Source organism: Mustela nivalis, assembly GCF_964662115.1.
Source record: "Mustela nivalis genome assembly, chromosome: 12".
Lineage (NCBI taxonomy): Eukaryota > Metazoa > Chordata > Mammalia > Carnivora > Mustelidae > Mustela > Mustela nivalis.
Window position 1 is genome coordinate 11,241,126 of NC_139031.1, and position 9,056 is coordinate 11,250,181.

Here is a 9,056-nt window from a genome sequence, read left to right on the forward strand (position 1 = left end):
CTGTTTCCCTCATAAATTTTTCTCTCATTGAGTAAAAAAGCTGTTGGTCTGAGCCCAACTGATGTTGGCACCAGTTAATAACTCCAACATGGAAAGTTTCTTCATACCAAGATGTCACTACTTATTCTGACCCGTGACCAGGGGTTAAAGCTGCTGAGTGACAAGAGCATTCATGTGGTTGGAGACTGGGGAGGTGCTGAAGGGCCTATCAGGATATAGACAGTGTGCCTGAAATGGAGGCTTGCCACTTCCAGGAAAGACCTCACCTGCCTCCTGGGCAGCCCAGCTGATGAAATCTATGACCATGACAAAAGCCATATCAGGGTCCAAGTGAGGCATTTTGCTGCTCAAAGAGGGGGGGCTGGAGCTCTGGAAAATCTGACCTTTGTCAAAGATACTTGCAGTGTAACTGCCAGCAACTTAAGACAAGCCTAGACAAGGTCTGGAATTATCTACTCTCTTGTCCTACGTTCCCCTTATATCAACCTATACAGTGTCTGAGACACACAACTAGATTGGGGTGGATTTGGGGTGTAGGAGCATATCTAAAGCTTCTTTGATGCTCTCCCAAGGCAGCTATTCTCCATTTGCATGGGTTTCTGAGTATTCTGGCTGGCTCCTGACCCTGGTAGTGATTTATTACTCCAGTGATTTATTACTGTTCAGGTTTCATTGCTGAGCAGAAGACACCTGTACCGATGAAGGAAGTAAGGTGTCTATTTAAACACCTCATACGCCACTGGCTACTCCCATCTGCAAACCAACTAGCTTTTGGATGAAGCTATATTTTTCTTTCCTTAATTTCTCAGGCAGCACTAAGCCCCACTTCAAAAGCATCTGCTTCTCCCCTCAACACTTGTGCATTCCGATGGCCAATGTTCAGCGTCACTGGGCTGAAGCCCTTCATCCATGGCTCGGGGAGCCTCATGTAACTTCTACACCATCTCATTAGAATCATCAGTGAATTGAGGGGCACCTGGGTGGCTCAGTGGGTTAAAGCTCAGGTCATGATCCCAGAGTCCTGGGATCGAGCCCCACATCAGGCTGTCTGCTCCACAGGGAACCTGCTTCCTCTTCTCTCTCTCTCTCTGCCTGTCTCTCTGCCTACTTGTGATCTCTCTCTGTCAAATAAATAAATAAAATCTTTAAAAAAAAGAATTTAGAATAATCAGTGAATTGAGGATTAAAAAAAACAGGCTAGTATTGGACAGAGCTCATAAGCACAGTGCTCATGAAGGACAGTGTTTAGGGTGGGGCAGTGCTTGTGACGGACAGTGTTCATGAGGGACACTGCTAGTGAGGGACAGTGTTCATGAGGGACAGAGCTTGTAAGGGACAGAGCTTGTAAGGGACAGAGTTTGTGAGGGACAGAGTTTGTGAGGAACAGAGTTTGTGAGGGACAGTGCTCATGAGGGTAGATCTTCCCAGCTTCATCTGATGCTCTTGTCTTCTCCTCATGAGGCAGATGTATGCTGCTCAACCAAAACTTGGGGACACACTTGTTTTCCTCTGTTTACAGTCAAATCAATTTGCCACTTTGTGAGTTTTTTACTAACCTTCAGGATGTTCCAACTCTCTTGACACAGAGAAAATTTTCCTATACATTTGCTGAAAGGTCTCTTGGCATTCACTGCTAGTTAAATTTTGTGCTCATCTCAGAAATACAGAGCTGTTTTGTCTTCAAACTCTGAACTGTCTTGTCTTTTGAAACATCTTTTCAATCTTAGCCTGTGTCCTGTGGGGAAAATATACTATAGGGCTGCAAGAGATCTTCTCTTCTTCATATACCTCATGGTAACTATAGAATATCTCAGAGATTAAAATGAATACAGTAAATACCACCATCACACTGAAATAATGTCAACATTATGGGATCTTAAGCTTTTTCCTTCCACTTTTCACTTATGGGAAAGCTGAAAGAATAGTAAATGGGACAGAATAACAAATTGTACATCTGTCCCCCAATTGCTGACATTTTGTAACATTTGCTTTATCTCTTTGTATACATTTTACCTTTAACTTCAGAAACATTTTATCCTTGATAATTCAGTTGATCTCTCCTTAAAAAGAGGACATTCTCCTACATAATCACAAATGTCAGCATTCCAATCAAAACAATATTATTATCTAATATATATTTCAGATTCAGCTTCCTCCAGCTGTCCTAAAAGTGTCCTTTATAGATTTCGACTTTTTCTCTGGGACAAAATCAAAGCTCGTGGTTGATCAACTTGGTTGTCAGGTCTCTTTGGTTGTCAGTCACTTTTAAAATAGGCATCTCTGTCATCAACTTATCTATAATGGTTCTCATGACTTTGATTTTTTGAAGAGGTCAGGCCAGGTGACTGGTTAAATGGCGCATAATCATAATTCTTGCATTATTATAAGTTAAATATCTTATAGAGGATGTGTAGATGATGCTCCTCGTATTTTCTCTGCCCCGGATCTGGAAGAAGCAATTTCTGCCCTGTTCCTTCTATAGAGGAATAAATAACCTTTAGAAATCAAATACTCTGCAATGGATTTGCTCGTTGGTACTGGAAGCACACCTTATAAGGAAAATAAAACTAGTTGGCTTTTGAATTGCTTCCTAGACCCTTCCATGGATAGAATTAGGAACTATATCATCTTTAAAATCATAAGATCATATTGATACCTTCAATACAAATCAGAACAGATTCCTTTCTCATCTTTTCTTTTTAAAAATTATTATTATACCTCTCTTCTCTTAGTAGGACTCCTTGTACCCCATAGTATCAATGAATTACTCATTTGTGTCTTCTATAGTACATTACAAATGTTTCAGAAGTACAACATGCACTGAAGACATTACCAGCCACAAATCTCCCAAGCAAACTTCATCCTCAATCTCACTGAGCCTTATCACAGTAACAGGATTAAATATAAAGACAGAGAGAAACTCTGAAAGACAACCAGACAAAAAAGACCATATTCTTCCAAAGAAGATTTATAAATGGCCAATAAGCACCTGAGAAGATACTTACCACCACTAGTCATTAGGGAAATGCAAATCAAAATGACAGTGAGATTCTACTTCCTGGTTAACTAGGATGACTGTAGAGGGAGGAGGAGGAGGGGGGAGGAGGGGAACGGAGAAAAAGAGGAGAAAAGCAAGTGTTGGTGAGGATGTAGGGAAATTGGAACCCTTCTACATTGCAGATGAGGATGTAAAACAGTGCAGCTCCTGAGAAAAACAGCTTGACAGTTCCTCAAAAAGTTAAACATAGAACTACCATATGACCCAGCAATTCCTCCTCTAGGTATATGCCCCAAAGAAGAGAAAACAGGAACTCAAACAGATACTTGTAGGCCAATGTTCATTGCAGAATTATTCATAAGAGCCAAAAGGTGGAAATACTCCAAATGTCCATTGACTGATGAATGGATATACAAATGCAATCTGCCTATACGATGGAATATTATTTGGCCATAACAAGGAATGAAGTTCTGATGCAGGCTACAACATGAATGGACTTTGTTTTTTTTTTTTTTTAATCAGAGAGAGAGAGGGGGAGAGAGCGAGCACAGGCAGACAGAATGGCAGGCAGAGGCAGAGGGAGAAGCAGGCTCCCCGCTGTGCAAGGAGCCCGATGTGGGACTCGATCCCAGGACGCTGGGATCATGACCTGAGCCAAAGGCAGCTGCTTAACCAACTGAGCCACCCAGGTGTCCCAACATGAACGGACTTTGAAAGTCTTATGTTCAGTGAAAAAAAAAAAAAAAAAAAAAGAGCCAGACACAAAAGGAAGAATATGGTGTTTCTACGTGGCAAATTCGTACAGACAAAAACTAGATTAGACCTTACTAAAACCTTATGATAGGAGAGGTGAAAATGTTTCAGCCTAGTAATTTTGAAGTCATAACTTATTTTGGTATACAATACTTCGATTCTAAGTAAGGCTGAGAATCTATCCACATAACTAGTGGTAATTCGTGTTTACTCTCACATGAATTACCTAGATTAAGTATTGCTATTTTTATTGGGTGTTCTTTCTTATTAAGTAATAAGAATTCTTTATTCCTTCTGGATACCATTAGACAATGTCCGCTATGCTACAGAATACCAAACAGATCCTAAAATCTCAGGAGTTTAACTCTATAGAGGTCTATTCTCAGGACCCCAGAGCATAATGTGGCATGAACAGTTTTCTTCAGTGGTTGTCCACCAAATTACCATCCAGTGAGTCAGGCTGATCCCATATTCTAATTTAGCAATTTATAGCTTGTGCATGCCCGGTTTATCACAGCACAGGAAAGAGAGTTAAAAGGTATATGCACAGAAAGCAGTTAACACAGCCTGAGAATGTTGTGCTCAGAAAGACTGCTTGCAAGATGGGCCACTGGCTACCATCTGGGGACTTGGCTGGTAAAGTTATCTGTGCCGATACCAACTTCTCCCAACTAAGCAGGATGGTTCACTTTGCCTAGACTGTTCATGCAAACGCATAGTTTATGCTGAACACCAGATTCCCTTCTGGGAGACTACATTTTTAGTATGTGGTGGGCAGTGGGTGCCCATATGAAAAGCCCCCAATAAAAACTTGGCCATTAAGTCGCTAAGAGGCTCCTGTGACAGAAACACCATACTCATGTTGCTGCCATTTGGTCGCTGGGGGAATGTGAGCTGTGTGTGACCCCTCCAAGGAGGAGGAGCGCATAAGGTCATCTGCCTGTGGATTCCTTCAGACTCCACCTGTGCCTTTTCCCCTTGTGATCCGCCACTGAAGAATTACTGGGTCACTGACACCTCTTGGCTCTGACTACATTTAGATGTGTCTCCCAGGAATCCTTTCAGTGAATCTCCAAATGTGGGTGTATACTTGGGGACCCCCAACATGGTGCCATAGGATATTCTAAAAGGCAAGGCTTGGAATTGACTTGGATTGTTTTTACACACTTCCCATTGTGCAGAACTTGGGTCATAGGTCCGCAAGGAAGGCTGGGAACCACGGAGCAGCCATGGGGATTTGTTGAGCAGGAATGGTGTGTTTCACACCAAATCTTCATCACGGCTTTGCACCCCTCATGTCTTTTCCCAGTCTGTGGCTTACCTTTTCACTTTTATGATGTGTTTTGTTATAGAAGAGTTTCATACAACCGAAATTATAGTTTTCTTTGTGGTTTGTGTTCTTCTAGGTCTCCACTTAAAAAAAAAAAAAAAAAGAATCCTTCCTCAAATAAACGTCTAAGAATAGTTCTCTTAATTTCTTCTAGTAAAATTTAAGTTTTACTTTTCACAATTAAAAGTAGTCCTGAAATAGATTTTCATATGAGGGATGAAGTAGAGTTCCAGAAGTAAGAGGGAGGGGCATATGTTTAGTGAAGAAATAGCCTGTAAAAAAAAAGATTCCAAAGGAGGAAAAGAACATGGGTTATACAAGGCAATAACTGAATGTGTGTGACTGTGGCTGGGACAGGGAGAGCTGGGCAGGCTGTGCAGGGTGATGGTGGAGAGACAGGGGGGTGGACAGGCGCAAACATTACAGGACCTTGAAGTATTATTGCCTCATAGAAGAAAGGCAGCCGGAAGTAGAGACCATGCAAGTGAAGGTCTATGACTTGCAAGGTGAAGGGTAGAAGAGGCCATGGAAAGGATTAAAGGAGTCACCGAAACCCAGATGCAGTAGAAGAATGTGGGGGCTTTGAGATTACCAAGGGGCTCTTCATGTTTCTCAACTAAAGATGCATTTTCCTTTCTGTGAGTGGAAAGAGAGACCAGCAGAAGAGAGAACTGGCAGGCTAAGGATGTTGGGGTGATGTCCAGTCAGGGTTGGGACTGGCATAGAGACGGACTTCAACCCCAAGTGTTGTATTGCCAACTGTCCTAAGGCTCTCATGCTGGCAAGAGCAGTGACTCCTCTGGAGGCAGGGCCTTCTTGGGGCTCAGTTCAGGGTGATCAGTCCAACTACATTTGTGTGCAAAGAGGAGGCAGCTGTGCAGCGCTGTGGGTAACTGTTGGCACAGAAGTACACGGATGTCTGGGAGGAGGTAACAGAAGGCAGTATGAGGTGGAAGTCCTTTGTATTTGGTCTGGAGATATTGTACCCATCGGAGACTTCTCCTCTCTGAGTGCTGCCAGTTTCGATGGAATAATAGATCAGCCTCAGTCCATGTCCCAGGTCTTGTCGATACCAGTACATATAGTCATAGTTCTCTGTCTGGTGACATCTCAGAGTCACCTTCTTTCCTGTCCTCGCGATCTCGTTTCTTGGACTCTGGGTGATCCCAGCATCCATGTGTCCTGTAACAGAGAGTGACAGAGACTAATGTTGTCATCTTGGGAGGAAGGTTTGTGTTGTGGTCTTGGGAATTCCGGGGAAGGAAGCCCGCCTGCACTTACCTACCCACAGGAGACAAAGAGCCACACAGAAGAGCCTGGTGACCATGTCCGGGGAAGGGCAGAATCTTATGTCTTCTAGTTTTGTTTTGGGGAAATAGAACTTGGGCACCCAGTCACTCAGTGACATCACTCTCCTTGACGAATGCTTGAGCTGCAGAGCTAACCTGCCACACCCCTGCCCCACAGGAGCAAATCATTAATATACACAAAGTTGAGTGTCTCAGAAGGGGGAGAACTTGTTAGTTTGCTTTCTGAAGAACACTTATAGGTAAATATACTTCTCTTCTACTTTGTATCAAGAAAACCTGTTCCTCTATGAATTATGATAAAATTCTTTATTTGCATACTGTTACAATTTTTTCATAGTATTTCTGTAGACTAAGAAATATTATGATGGTCCTGGTTCTTTGGTGACTTTTCTGTTCAAAATTTGCCTCCAAATACTTTTTAGTTTTTCTCTTTGCCTTAACTCTGGATAATTGGATGTTCAGTCCATAGTGATTTTCTTGTTTAAAATAACCATGTCCAGAAAGTTTTCAAAGTCTCAAGGTCAAGGTCATTGGAATTTGAAGAATTATTTTATGTTGCCTCACAATGCCCTGAGTGACGGGAGCCCTGCCATCTGCACTCAGGTCTTCATGCTCCCATGAGTCAGATCGTTCCCTTTGCTTCAGACGAGGCTACAGACACCAGGCCACATTTGTTCTATGACTCCGGTTTCCACGAGAAAAGAGGAAGCTCATTAGCGACATAGATGAGAAATTCATCCACAGGTTCACATGTCTGAGGACCCCAGGGCCACAAGGAGTTGTTTTGTCTCCATTCGGAAGGTCTTGCACCCACCAGATGGGTGAATATTGATTGAACCATACATTTGCTCTGGTGTCAAACTTACAGCTCATCAATATCGGTACACATTGTTATTTCCTATATAGGTCATATCTCAGTGTGAGGCTTCTCTGTTTCGGTGGCTGCATTCTTGACATACTCTTCATGGGTAATTCCTACAATCACACAACAGTGAGAAAGGACACGGAATCAGAAATCAGACACAAGGAGTGCCGCACAAAAAGGCTTGTGTGAACCCAGGGGCCTAGGCAAACCCAGGAAGGACTCTCCCCTTATGCCCAGGACTCACTCAGTTCCAAGAGACTAAGAATCACATAGCAAAGAAGTCTACTTCCCATGGCTGGGTTGATGCAAAAACAGAGGGGAGCTTTTCAGCAAGGACTCATATTCTTTGGGGTAGGGTATATGGGATCTCAAAGGTCTGAGGATTGTTCTCATAATGAAGTATGATCTACCCAAAGGACCAGTATCCTCAAGGATAATTTTTTATGCTTAATTTTTTTTTTTAGAGATAAACATTTACCAGGAATATTTCTCTATAAATTTATTTTTAAATTAATTATCGAGTCACAAATTTGTCACAAAATTTGCTAGAAATATAGACCTCATCTTGAAGCTTTATTTTTTGTTTTGTTTTGTTTTGCATTTTTTGCACTGATGTTTCCCAAACACCTGGAACACTTCTTACACATAGTGAACACTTCTTAAACATAGTGAACTTCATAAAGTCAATGAAGAATAACTTCAAGCCCTTCTCATTCACGTAGGACCTTTCCAAAACTTAAAGAAAAAAATTTTCTATGTCTTTTTCAAATTTATCAGGTTTAGGCTCCATAAAACCTGGATCTTCTCTGCACATGTATTCAGTAAGTGATTATTGTATTAATGAGGAAAACCCAGGCAGACTCTACTCCTGTAAACATAACCCTAATCTGTTCCGTTACAAATAGGTTTGGAACATTAAGGGAGCAGGGACCCATGTGAGCCTGCTGGGAATTCAAAATAAACCAAAATGAACTGGGAAAAGATTTATTCATATATGTTATTATAAGACTTTGGGAAGTTGGATGGAGATATAAATGAAAAAAAAAAAAAGGTGGTCTCTTCTAAAGGGAAGGGTCTTCCAATGGCCTTCTTCCATTGCTATCAGCAGGGAGGATGAAACTGGGAAGAAGAGAACCAGGATGAAGAAGCAATATTGAAGATATGTCGAGGCATCAGGAGACGGATTCTACTGGGACCTTCTGAGAAGCCCATGAAACGCCTCCTCGAATTGTCCCCCTGAATGCAGACACTGGAGGTTTCCTCTCTTGGCTCCTGTCCTGCCAGGAGCATTAGCACGCCTGCAGCTAGCCCTGTGATGTCACAGACGGCCCTGGGGCAGAAAGCCTGGGCTTCCGGCATGCATATGGGGCGCGCTGGAGGCAGACTTGCAGGAACATAGCATCCACAGCACCGGAGGGTGCAATCAGAGGCAGGACGGAAGGTCCCAGAGCTCCACCGTGAAGGACTCTTTTGAATAAAACTGTACTTTTCCTTTATCAGATCTTTTGTGTGATCACCAACCACACCAAAACCACAATGTTCTGGAAGCACCACACCTTCTTGCATATCAGACTTCATATCAAACAGAGAGTGCTGTCACAGGCCTCATTTTCTCATTCCCATAAGAGGCAACTGCTTGCAGTTAATCTCACATAATACATTATCAGATGACTGTATTTACATTTCAGATGACTTCGTGTCTGGCACACAGGTGAGTCAGGCCCAAGTAATCCGTGCCTGCCTTTGATCCCAGAATTGCCCCCAGTAAAAAAATTGTGCTAGACCAGAGATTTATTGGAG

General features: G+C 42.4%; 1 long non-coding RNA gene across 1 annotated transcript; it reads left to right on the forward strand.

The window, feature by feature from the left end:
* The first annotated feature begins 5,560 nt into the window (after positions 1 to 5,560).
* LOC309844615 lies at positions 5,561 to 8,756 on the forward strand. The gene is made up of 3 exons (XR_014300793.1): positions 5,561 to 5,719; positions 6,549 to 6,630; positions 8,362 to 8,756. It is a non-coding gene; the product is annotated as an uncharacterized lncRNA (long non-coding RNA).
* The last annotated feature ends 300 nt before the right edge of the window (positions 8,757 to 9,056 follow it).